Source organism: Cyprinodon tularosa, unplaced genomic scaffold (genome assembly GCF_016077235.1).
Source record: "Cyprinodon tularosa strain WSP-4 unplaced genomic scaffold, ASM1607723v1 ctg30, whole genome shotgun sequence".
Classification (NCBI taxonomy): domain Eukaryota; kingdom Metazoa; phylum Chordata; class Actinopteri; order Cyprinodontiformes; family Cyprinodontidae; genus Cyprinodon; species Cyprinodon tularosa.
Window position 1 is genome coordinate 4024336 of NW_024039008.1, and position 13450 is coordinate 4037785.

Genomic DNA, 13450 nt, shown 5'->3' on the forward strand with positions numbered 1-13450 from the left:
AGGATATATGTAAAGAATTAACTATTGACTTGTTATACAAACACTAATGTCTATTTTTTTTAAAAGATTTATTATAGGAACAAAAGTACCTGATATTTTTCTAAAATAAAAACACAAAGCAAGTATACCGGTACCAGTTTGACCCTTTGAGGCTCACACTTGTATCGGTATACTTGGGCTAAAAGGTTTAACACGTCAAACGTAGGAGGAAGTTGAAATTATTTTGAAATGTGAAGCATTTTCATAATGCCCCATAAACTGCAGATGAAATCAGAACCTGGATACTGCAGATCAGTCAAATGTCCTATCAGCCACACAGTAGAGGTCGAAAAGCCGCTTGTAGCACTTTTGCCCTAAAGGCCAATTTCCAACCTCAACTTCTGCCTGCTTCATTCATTCCAGAACCAGTTTTGTGGTGAAATCTCAGCTCAGGGAATACCTTTTCAGGATAAATTTTTAATAGCAGATAAGACCAAGTTGGAGCTATTTATAGAGACAACGGCAACAAATACCACCTCTACATACTTCAGTTACACTTTTTAATAAAAACTAGATAGACATGGCTACAATTGGATGTTTAAACAGAACAGTGAACCAGTATATATAATCAAAAGCACTTTTTGAATTGACAAAGCAGGTCCTGATCTTAACTTGACTCAATATGTTTACCACTTAAAATAAATATTTATTTGCTGATTCAGAACCAGAACCTCCTTCTCTCTGGGTCTGTACAGAACCAGAATCTCTTCCTCTAAACCTTAATACTGCTACAATATTATTCTAACACCTATAGCAACTAACATAAGTTATGTTTCTTTAATACTAAATTATTTTGTCTTGCATCAAAAATAGTACAATAATATTGAAGATATTCATTTTGGATGTCAACTATTACATGATAATCAGGCAATAATTCTTATCCACATTACGGGCCAATGCAAGTCTATTTTTTATCTACCACTGCTGTCTCCTACTGATCTAGCCGCCATATTGATCAAACTACTACCGTGTGCTTTGGTGTGTAAAGCCTTCACCATCTTTCAACTTACCTTACATCACTCAGGTCATATTAGACTCAAAGTTTGCTTTTCGCTCATGGACCCACAGAAAGTATTTATCATCATAATTTTAAAGCTTATGTTAACTTAAATGTTTATTTTACATCTGAAACTGATGCCAATCAATTTTTAGCAGTGATCTTTCACTGACTTTGTGCTTTTATTTTTCATAAAGTAAATTTTCTTGTTTCTATTAAACTGATTTGTATTATTTTCCTATACTAAGTAATAAAAGATACATGCATGTGTATATGCAGTTGTGCTTGAAAGCTTACATACCCTGCCATCAAATTAGAAAATAATCTGCTGCCAGTAAAATCATCAAAATTGTCTAAAGCTATAATAAATATATAAAAAAAAACATGACATATATTTTGAATACAAACACATACATGCCACAGGAAGAGGCTACAAGGAAAGCTGCAACAGCTATGCCCTGCAAAAAGGAAGGCAAGTTCTGACAAGTCAGCTCAGTGGTAAGAACAAGGTCCAGGCCATCAACAGCTATGCCCTGCCAGTAATTAGATACCCTAATAGGATAAAAAGTTGGACTAAGAAGGAAAATCCAGGCCATTGATGTTAAAACATGAAAGCTACATGCATGGTGGGTTCCACCCCAAATCCAGTATCTACGGACTACACACTATGCACAAAGTGTTTCAGTGGTGTCAGGGGTTGTTGGGGCACTCAGGGGGGTAACCCGCAAACTGGAGGAGTGGATAATAGATCAGACATCTCACTCCAGAAAAGTGTAGTTCTAGGAAAAGCAAAGATACTGCACAGAACCCTCAAGAGCTTGGAGGAAAATAGAGAGACCACCCGCAGTGGGTGAGGAAGAGTTTCATTTATATACTGCATATACAGGTGCTGGTCATAAAATTAGAATATCATGAAAAAGTAGATTGATTTCAGTAATTCCATTTAAAAAGTGAAACTTGTATAATATATTCATACATTACATACAAACTCATATATTTCAGATGTTTATTTTGTTTAATTTTGATGATTACAAATGACAACAAATGAAAATCTCAAATTCATCATATCAGAAAATTAGAATATTGTGAAAAGGTTCAAAATTGATGGCCCCTGGTGCCACACTCTAATCAGCTAATTAACTCAAACCACCTGCAAAAGCCTTTAAATGGTCTTTCAGTCTAGTTCTATAGGCTACACAATCATGGGGAAGACTGCTGACTTGACAGTTGTCCAAAAGACGACCATCGACACCTTGCACAAGGAGGGCAAGACACAAAAGGTCATCGCTAAAGAGGCTGGCTGTTCACAGAGCTCAGTGTCCAAGCACATTAATAGAGAGGCGAAGGGAAGTAAAAGATGTGGTCGAAAAAAGTGTACAAGCAAGAGAGATAACCGCACCCTGGAGAGGATTGTGAAACAAAACCCATTCAAAAATGTGGGGGAGATTCACAAAGAGTGGACTGCAGCTGGAGTGAGTGCTTCAAGAACCACCACACACAGACGTATGAAAGACATGGGTTTCTGCTGTCGCATTCCTTGTGTCAAGCCACTCTTGAACCACAGACAGCGTCAGAAGCGTCTTGCCTGGGCTAAAGAGAAACAGGACTGGACTGCTGGTGAGTGGTCCAAAGTCATGTTCTCTGATGAAAGTAAATTTTGCATTTCCTTTGGAAATCAAGGTCCCAGAGTCTGGAGGAAAAGAAGAGAGGCACTTCATCCACGTTGCTTGAAGTCCAGTGTAAAGTTTCCACAGTCAGTGATGGTTTGGGGTGCCATGTCATCTGCTGGTGTTGGTCCATTGTGTTTTCTGAGGTCCAGGGTCAACGCAGCCACATACCAGGAAGTTTTAGAGCACTTCATGCTTCCTGCAGCTGACCAACTTTTTGGAGATGCAGATTTCATTTTCCAACAGGACTTGGCACCTGCACACAGTGCCAAAGCTACCAGTACCTGGTTGAAGGACCATGGTATCCCTGTTCTTAATTGGCCAGCAAACTCTCCTGACCTTAACCCCATAGAAAATCTATGGGGTATTGTGAAGAAGAAGATGCAATACACCAGACCCAACAATTCAGAAGAGCTAAAAGCCACTATTAGAGCAACCTGGGCTATCATAACACCTGAGCAGTGCCACAGACTGATCGACTCCATGCCACGCCGCATTGCTGCAGTAATACAGGCCAAAGGAGGCCCAACTAAATACTGAGTGCTGTACATGCTCATACTTTTCATGTTCATACTTTTCAGTTGGCCAACATTTCTATAAATCCTTTGTTTTTATTGGTCTTCAGTAATATTCTAATTTTCTGATATGATGAATTTGAGATTTTCATTTGTTGTCATTTGTAATCATCAAAATTAAACAAAATAAACATCTGAAATATATGAGTTTGTATGTAATGTATGAATATAATATACAAGTTTCACTTTTTAAATGGAATTACTGAAATCAATCTACTTTTTCATGATATTCTAATTTTATGACCAGCACCTGTATATATATATATATATATATATATATATATATATATATATATATATATATATATATATATATATATATATATATATATATATATATATATATATATATATATATATGTATATATATATATATATATATATATATATATATAGATAGATAGATAGATAGATAGATAGATAGATAAACAGACATGTTTCACAAACTGATAGTCTTTAACCTTAAAGGCTAAAGCATAGTTTTTACTTTCTCCCTCTCCCTCTGTTTTCATCAGAAGTCATAATAGTGGTTGATGGGAACAGCATTTTCCTTTCAGAGGATATGTAAACATTATTAGCTTGCTTTTTATTTTCCAGCCCACCCTTTTACATGTATGCATACACAATCAATCTTCAACCAGTACCATCAGTGCATGGCTTTTAAATGCTTTGCTCAAGGGCACCTTTGCAGTAATTGTCTAACCCAGACAATAGTTTTTGTCTCTTCCTTTAACCTCCCCACGTATTTTATAGGTGGTAGTAATGTGGTGCTTATGGATGACAGATGCAGTGTCCTGACAGTATTTCCCTTACGTCCCTAAGGCCTGCTGTAGCTTTAGGGGATTTTAAAGATTTAAAGTGACTTTTTGTTGGCTTTCATCCAGACAAAAGAAGTTGCAACAAGTAAGCTGAGCAGTTTATGCATTTATGAAAATTAGCAGCTCAAACAAATGTTATGTTTTATTGTGGTTGATAAATATTGACATTAAAACCTCTCATATAAGAAACAAATTATGATATATTCCAGATAAAAGAAGACTTTCATGTAAGGCAAAACCATTAGTGAAGCTACATAAAAATCTTGTATATTGATTAGACCAAAATGTTTAATTATCCAAAAATGAAGGTTGTTTTCTTACACTAAAAATTGGCAGTATTGTGGTTTTCAAAACAAAGGACACTTTGTCAAATAGTTTTACCAGCTCAATGATTCCAACATATTTAAAGTCTGGCTGTCTGTTTTTTAGATAGTAAAGATGATAAGTCAACAGTACAGAAATTTATAATGATATTTTTGTTAATAACTCTGTATTAGAAAATTAACATGTAACGTTAAGAACTGACTTTTAAACCCACACTGGTAAAATATATCAACAAAAGCTCCAAAACCTTATTCTAAGAAAACAAATATATAAACTTATTTTAAAGAGACACATAGGTTTTAACTTAACAATATCTTGAAAACACCCTTTTTATTTGATCCTTTACGACAATTAAATTTTTTTGGTGAGAAGACTGAGAACTTAGCAATTTAGCCCTGATGCGTCTATAAGCATGAAGCCTGTTTTCCTAAATTTACACTGAGTCGGAAATTCTCGCACTGTTCTGTGGATGTGAAGTCAAGATTATTGATCATGTTGAATGCTTCTGGCCGAGCAAACAAAGCTTTATGTTCAAGATGGATTTTGTGGATGCTCAAAAGCAACCGGCATCCAGCTCCACTCAGACACCAATGGCAACTCCAGGTATGGTAAAAAAAAAAAAAGATAAAATTAAAAACGAGCACAAAACGAGCACAAGCTACAAGAGGGATCAGAAGAGAGCTGCAGTTCTGTGTTTTGCCCACAGGTGGCAGTATCATGAGAAAACTCCATTATGCCTCTTTAGATATAATAATCAGCATAAAAATAGCCATCCCAGAAACAAGAATGTATCTTTAGCTTTCTTTTTCATCCTGTTTTTTTTTATTCATCCTACTTGTCTCCTCATCCATAATGATTCAGAGCTTGTCCTACTCAACAGTTCTGATTTCTTAACCTATGAGCCTGAAAATCTTTGCAAGAAGCAGAATCCTTAGTGACTCAACATTAGTATACTTCCTCTCCTTTGTCCCCTGGCTTTCCGTCAATTTGGAAATTCTCTCAACATTTGCATCATGTTTGGGAAGTAAGAAGATGGGTTGAAGTACTTACATATATTATCTCTATTGAGGTGTGGTTGCCACTTAATGCATCTTGTATTAATTACCCTATTCTTACCAGTGATGTTGTTCTTGTTATAGTTGTGGTTGTTTGTCATTGGGTATTTTTCTATCTCTCACTTTATGCAAAGGTAGAAGCATTTTTCTAGAAATTCATCTCTTTTATTCATCCCTCCCTACCCGCTCTCCAACTTTTGACCTCACCTATCTCCCTTTCTTCATTGTTTGGATTATTTCATTAACATGTATCAAATAATATATGTTGTTTTTTTTGTATATATACATATATATATATATACACTCACCGGCCACTTTATTAGATACCCCATGCTAGTAATGGGTTGGACCCCTTTTTGCCTTCAGAACTGCCTCAATTCTTCGTGGCATAGATTCAACAAGGTGCTGGAAGAATTCCTCAGGGAGTTTGGTCAATATGGACATGATGGCATCACACAGTTGCCGCAGATTTGTCGGCTGCACATCCATGATGCGAATCTCCCATTCCACCACATCCCAAAGATGCTCTATTGGATTGAGATCTGGTGACTGTGGAGGCCATTTGAGTACAGTGAACTCATTGTCATGTTCAAGAAACCAGTCTGAGATGATTCCAGCTTTATGACATGGCGCATTATCCTGCTGAAAGTAGCCATCAGAAGTTGGGTACATTGTGGTCATAAAGGGATGGACATGGTCAGCAACAATACTCAGGTAGGCTGTGGCGTTGCAACGATGCTCAATTGGTACCAAGGGGCCCAAAGAGTGCCAAGAAAATATTCCCCACACCATGACACCACCACCACCAGCCTGAACCGTTGATACAAGGCAGGATGGATCCGTGCTTTCATGTTGTAGACGCCAAATTCTGACCCTACCATCCGAATGTCGCAGCAGAAATCGAGACTCATCAGACCAAGCAACGTTTTTCCAATCTTCTATTGTCCAATTTCGATGAGCTTGTGCAAATTGTAGCCTCAGTTTCTTGTTCTTAGCTGAAAGGAGTGGCACCCGGTTTGGTCTTCTGCTGCTGTAGCCCATCTGCCTCAAAGTTCGACGTACTGTGCGTTCAGAGATGCTCTTCTGCCCACCTTGGTTGTAACGGGTGGTTATTTGAGTCACTGTTGCCCTTCTATCAGCTCGAACCAGTCTGGCCATTCTCCTCTGACCTCTGGCATCAACAAGGCATTTCCGTCCACAGGACTGCCGCTCACTGGATGTTTTTTCTTTTTCGGACCATTCTCTGTAAACCCTAGAGATGGTTGTGCGTGAAAATCACAGTAGATCAGCAGTTTCTGAAATACTCAGACCAGCCCTTCTGGCACCAACAATCATGCCACGTTCAAAGTCACTCTAATCACCGTTCTTCCCCATACTGGTGCTCAGTTTGAACTGCAGGAGATTGTCTTGACCATGTCTACATGCCTAAATGCACTGAGTTGCCGCCATGTGATTGGCTGCTTAGAAATTAAGTGTAAACGAGCAGTTGGACAGGTGTACCTAATAAAGTGGCCGGTGAGTGTATATGGAAATGCAACTACCATCTTTGCACACTGAGCACTCTGCCACCCATTTGTCTCAGCTTGGACAGTATGTAGGAGGTTTCTTTTCCGACATTCACTTGTTCAAGACTTCACCCTAGTCAATTTAAGTACAGTACCTGTCTATTGGTCCAGTGAAAATCAATGATAACAAGACCTTTTCATTTATCTATTAAGCCCCTTAAGGATGTCCTGGATAAAAATGTTTAAGTGTAAATGTGTGGGCAAAGAACACATTTGCTCACTCTAATATATTAGCAGTAATTTAACAGTTGAAGAAGCAAAAACGTTATTTAGATTTATAGCTTAACAAATCAAAATATCCAAACATTGTTGATGTTTTTTGGGGAGTGTTGGCCTAGTGGTTAGAGCAGTGTGCTTTTGCTCTGAGAAGCTCCCAAGTACCCAGTTCAAATCCCACAGCCTGCACAAAATCTTTAACCTCTGATTATTCCCCAGGTGCCACACAATGGCAGCCCACTGCTCTCCAAGGGGATGGGTCAAAATGCAGAGAACAAATTTCCCCAATGTGTGACAATACAGGGATTTACATCCTATGATTGAGAGCGTAAAATTCTCTAAATAACACCTTTTTACTTAGCGTGTCTGATGTAAAATTACTACATAACAGATAACAGATTTTCTCAAAGGGCATTGTGTCTTCTTCCCCCATATTGTCCTTTTGTCTGGTTAGTTTTAATCCCTAATGCCCATTTTAAGGAGAGCAATGTTACAATGCTGCAGCTGCCTCTGGCAAAAGACTGAACCTCTTAAGACTTCAGAGCTCAAACTGAAACTGTTAATGTCTCAAGAGGGCGATAGCAGACTAAATAATCAGTTCTTTATGATGGGGACAATGTGAACACAGCTGTTTTAATCTCAGGGCTAGGAGTGCCCCTGAATTTTTAAATTGAAAAGGAATACACAGAAGAATTAAAAATATGTTTTTATTATTATTATTATTGATTAGTACACACTGCAACTAATTTGTAAAAGCATGAAAATGAGAGTGCAATCTCTTGACCTTTGTGGTAACACTAACAAGGATTTACAATGAAAGACACCATCTCAAAGCATGTTCAACTCCAAACAATTCTAATTTTCATTTTATGTTTGCAGCATGCCAATATGTTAAATAGTTATGGTTTATTAGCCCTGTAATCTAAATGTAAATCAAAAATGAGAAAAGATTTTTCGAAAACAATCTTAGTAGTTGCGGCATTCTAAAACTAGAAAGTTAGTAGCTTATGTCTGTTACTGTTACTGAAATTGACTAAAGAGAAAATAGGGTTTTTGTGTCACATAAATGTTTTGTCATTAATGGGCAACCTAAAAAAGATGGTTTATGTCTCTAAAGATCCTACTACTCAGAAAACATGCATGGGGCAGGCCAACTTATTGAACATTAACCAAAAACAGTCCTATTAAATAAAATTAGTTTGAATCTCAGTCTAGAAGGAGCAAGCCAAGGCTCATGGAAACACAACAGAGGAAACACAACAGCTTGAGCAGAATCCAGTACCAAGACCATTCAAGCACTTACAGATCCTTGTAAAAAAAAAAAATTCAGATTAAAGAAAGATGCTTACTGGGCACCATTTCAGATTAATCTTTGACTTATGAACAAGGTGGCAACTTTAATTTAAACTCTTGTCGTGGAGAGGCGTGTCAGCTGTGCTGCTGCCATTAATACTTTTTTATTGTGGATGTTGGAGCTTGGCCTGTTTTTCAGTGTAGTCCTGTTTCTCTGACTGTGACTAACTGTATGTGCTCTGTTTAATTCTCTGACATGGGAGCCTGCTCAAAGCTCGTCAGCCTGACTGTGTGTTTCCTGGATGGGGCTGCCTTTGGAGCTGGTTTACAGTTACCTTTTATATCTCTACTTATTTCTGTATGTCTGCTTCTGTCTCCTTGAACCGCAGTCGGCCTCTGCAGATTGCCGCTTGAACTGAGTCTGGTTCTGCTGGAGGTTTCTTCTTGTTAAAAGGGAATTCTTCCTCTGCACTAGTGTCGCTACAAGCATGCTTAGTGTGAGGGGTTGCCTTCGAGTCAATGAGTCGATGCAATCAACTAGTTTTCCTTATATAGAAAACTTTGAATCAGAGTGACTGTATGATCTGGTTGAATTGTTTCTGTAAAGTGCCTTGAGATGACATGTGTTGTGAATTGGCGCTATATAAATAAACTGAATTGAATTGAATTTGATGGCAATTAAGCTATAAATTGTTTCCATTTTCTTTTTTTCCCAGCAACTTTTGGCTGTCTTGTTGTCTGTATTTCATTTAGTGACTTTTGCTTTTACATGTTTCTTATATTTAGACAGACAGAAAAAAAATGAATATTAGTATACTTAATTAGCCCAACACAACTGAAATAAAGTAGTCCTACAAATAGAATAGAACTCAACTTTATTGTCATTACACTGTCACAAAGCAACAAAATGAAATGTATTTTTCATGTTCCCTTCAGATGTATACACTAGCTATTTCATATAAAAGAAGCTATGCCATCTTAATACACAACATAGAACTATTGTTTATAAAATTATTGAGCAATAAATTGTATTTGTAAGTCAGGTTATCCTACATTTTTGTTTGATGAATGCCTTTCCACTGATCAAGTAACAGTAAAAAGAAAGCAGTACAGTCTTTCAACTGAACTGCATAAAAAAGTAGTGGCTCAAGCATTAACTAATTATGCATTTCAAGAAAATTTGACTTAAGTGGCTACTAATTGTCTTCTCACCTTCTTATTGTAGTTTTGCTGTCTGAAACTTTGTTATCGTCTCCTCAGACATTTTTTAGAGGTCACAGCGAAAATAGAATTTCGTGTTTTATCCCAGATGCTATGATTGATGAATAGTGTTGTGATTATCAGGTTGTCATTTCATTACAGCCACAACATTCCTCCTTTTGTCACTCTCATGGAGCTTTGCTTTTGATTTAATTGAAGGAAAGGTCAAGTTTCCACAAGCAGTGATTCACCAGCATTCAGCTTCACCACTTGGCTGAGGTCTGGCAAGATTAATTCTTTGTGTCTTGCCATCTCTCTATGAGCCAGGTTCATATTTCCTACAATGGATCCAAGCAAACAGAAGAAAAGTGTGTGCTTTTCTTTAAAAGACATTGGCGCAACCGTTTTAACAGGGCGGCTGTGTTTGAATTAGATGTTCTAACCTCCTGCTTGCTAAATGGATTTCTAAAGTGGCTGTAGTTGGAGGCTTTCAATCGGATGCAACCTTGAGTCCTTTTTTATGTGAGCTCTGTAGGATTTAAGTGCCGGTATAACATGAGCACGACTGAATGCATGCTCCTCATTTTTTGAAATTGAAAAATCTCCAAAGGCTCTCCCCTTTGTGCAGGCAATTAATGGAATGCTGGCAGCGAGGTTCAGGTGCTTAAAAGTTGTTTTTTTTTTTTTTTTGCATTCAATCTTTTTTTAATGAATAATAAAAGATAATCATTGTAGTGGGGAGGTGGAATGGGGGACAGCGTAATGCTGTAGGCTTCCTCTTTATGCACAATGATGTATAATGCATGCTTTGAAATGAAACGGCAGCGGCCTTCAAACTATTCCATCTCCCAACCTTAGTGTATTTGTTTTGCCTGGCATAGTGATGCTTTTGCATAACAATGGTGAGCTTGCCCATTAAAAACGCTTGCTTATTAATTTGATCTTTACATTTTTAAAGTTTGTCCATCAGGCCGCCAAGCAACAGGTCTCCGAGCTGCAGCTTGGTCTAAGTAATTAGAAACTTAGATAATTGCCTCTCTGAAGGGCTGAGCTGATGCTTTTTTATTTTCGTTTTCTACATTTAAATTGTTCTGTTTTATGTTTTAATCAGATTAATACAGAAATAATTCATACATAAATAAATTGTGCACTTTATGAGGAAATGTTTGATTTAGTTGCTTGATGATAAGACATTAAATCAAAGAATGTATGATATTTGTAAATGGATTGATTTTAAGTTTTTATTGGAAGTCGCTGATGGTTAAAAAATGTATAATTATCATAGTTACTTTATGCTGCAGATTTTTATTATTTCACCTTGTGCAGATTTAATAGAGATGTCACTACCTATTTTGTGCTTTCAGGCAATAATGTTTAATATCAACATCGTTCTGCAGACTATGTAGCTGTTAATTTAAATTTATGGGCTGTTGCATTGAGCGAAGCTGACAAATTATGCACAACAAATCATGTTCTGTGATCTGTTAAAGAACTACTGATTGGTGTCACATTTTTGTCATTATATGGCCACTATAGCCTCAGGCCCTGCTTTAAATTAAACGATGTAGCAAATATTCTTATTCCAAAAAAATTGTTACACATTTTTTTTTTTTCACAATCTTGGAACACTTGTAAAAGCTTTAGCATTTTTCACCCCCGCAGTCTCTTTCACTTTGACTGATCTTGACAATGGAGGGAAACATACAAACACGTCTCGGTAAACACGAGTGATGTGGTTCCAGAGTTTAAAAGCTTCACATAACACTGGCAGACGCAACTTGGGGCTGTTTGTGTGATGGAGAGGAAAACTTGTTTAGAAACTGACAGCACTGTGTGTTAGACAGTAAAAAAAATAATAAAATAAAACTGTGTCTGTGTGCTCATGTTGCTTTTGGCAAGTTGTTTGTGTGTGTGTGTGTGTGTGTGTGTGTGTGTGCGTGTGTGTGTGTTTTTGCTTTCTGCGTGGTTATCTTTTGAGTTACTTGGTTTGGAGCTGATGTCCACCTTCGGGGATGCACAGAGCATGCATTTCTGAGTATTTTCACCTGAGGCTTTACTTGTTAGAGTCTGTGTATAAATGTATATACATTATTTATACAAATTCAGAGCGAGTGAAAGCAGGTTTAACACATTTACAGACAGGAGGCCAACCACTGCAAGCAAAGCTCCCAGCATAAGTTGCAATGCCATGCGTCGGGAATCGAGCTGGCTTTTTGCCTGTCTGTGACCGGCATTCTTATTCCTGCATGTCAGCACTGCTAACACTATCTGCTTACTTGCTTTGGAATTTCAATGATTTTCTCAAATCGTTTACATGTTATTTTTGTGTAGTCCTTTTTAAGAAACCAACAAATTGGATGAAAACTGAGGTAAATTATTAATTTTCCAACAGTTAATAAAACTTACATTTCTTCTTAAGTTTAAAAGGCATGTTTTTATTTTACTGAAAATATGAGATGAGAGGAAGGTTGGAAAGTTATAGAGGCTGAAGTATGCTTTTTAAAATCTTAGTATCTTTGTTGATTTCATATTTTGTGTCATATTTTAAATATAAAATAACGTGTTCATAAGGTGTTCATGCTTAGGACATACTACCTTAACTGTGATTAAAAAAATGTTTTAAACATAAAGCCCTGCTGATCATGTGGAAAAGATGTGATTGAATAAATGTGTCCCTTTTCCTGACACTAATATGACATTTATGAAATTATAAGCTTAGAATTGATAAACTTAAATTTAAAGCGAGAACAGTTAATCAAATTTTCCCTCTATCTTTTTTTTACAGAACTAAAGCATCTAACTCAGGAATCTTAAGTGATTATAAGTGGATTCACCCACTTTGCAATAAATTAACATTATAATTCAAATACTTAAATTATTCTAAGTATTTTGTATTTAAGTGATAGAGTCCAATATCATAACTTTGGCCTGCAAAAATATTCATAACCCTGAAACTTTGTCAAAAATGTTCTGTCTTACAACCAGAAACTATGGTGGATTATTTCTGAATAGCAAACGATATGCTTACACAAAGTGGTGCGTCATTGTAAATTGGAAACAAAAGGAAACATATTTTCGGAAGTTTTTAAAAGTAAAAATCTGAACAGGCTTTTGAATATTTTCCGACCATTTAATACTTTGTAAATATCTTTTCTGCATGTTTTAGGAAATGTCTCTATCAGCTTTATATATCTAGAGATTTCAGTCTTTTAGCAGCATAGCCTATTCAGATTAGATAGACAGGATTTATTAACGTCAACTTTTAAGTCTTGCTACGGACTTTCAATAAAACTAATGCTGGATTTGACAGGGCCACTCAAATAAATACATTTTATTCAATCTAAAACCAGGGGATCTCTAATACAAACTGAAGAACAGAAGCAAAGAAAACAGGGAACCAACAACAAGTGCTGGGACTTAGTTTTCCCTTTAATGCTGAAATCAGGTTTTAGGTCTGGGAATGTTTACATATTTAACCCAAAAGGAATAAAACATATATATATATATATATATATATATATATATATATATATATATATATATATATATATATATATAAGGAATAAAACATATATATATATATATATATATATATATATATATATATATATATATATATATATATATATATATATGTTTTATTCCTTATATATATATATATATATATATATATATATATATATATATATATATATATATAT

At 36.2% G+C, this 13450-nt stretch overlaps 1 protein-coding gene across 1 annotated transcript in view; it reads left to right on the forward strand.

The window, feature by feature from the left end:
• LOC119787663 (adhesion G-protein coupled receptor D2) overlaps positions 1-13450 on the forward strand; it is a 120579-nt gene that overhangs the window by 105787 nt on the left and 1342 nt on the right. The window lies entirely within an intron of this gene.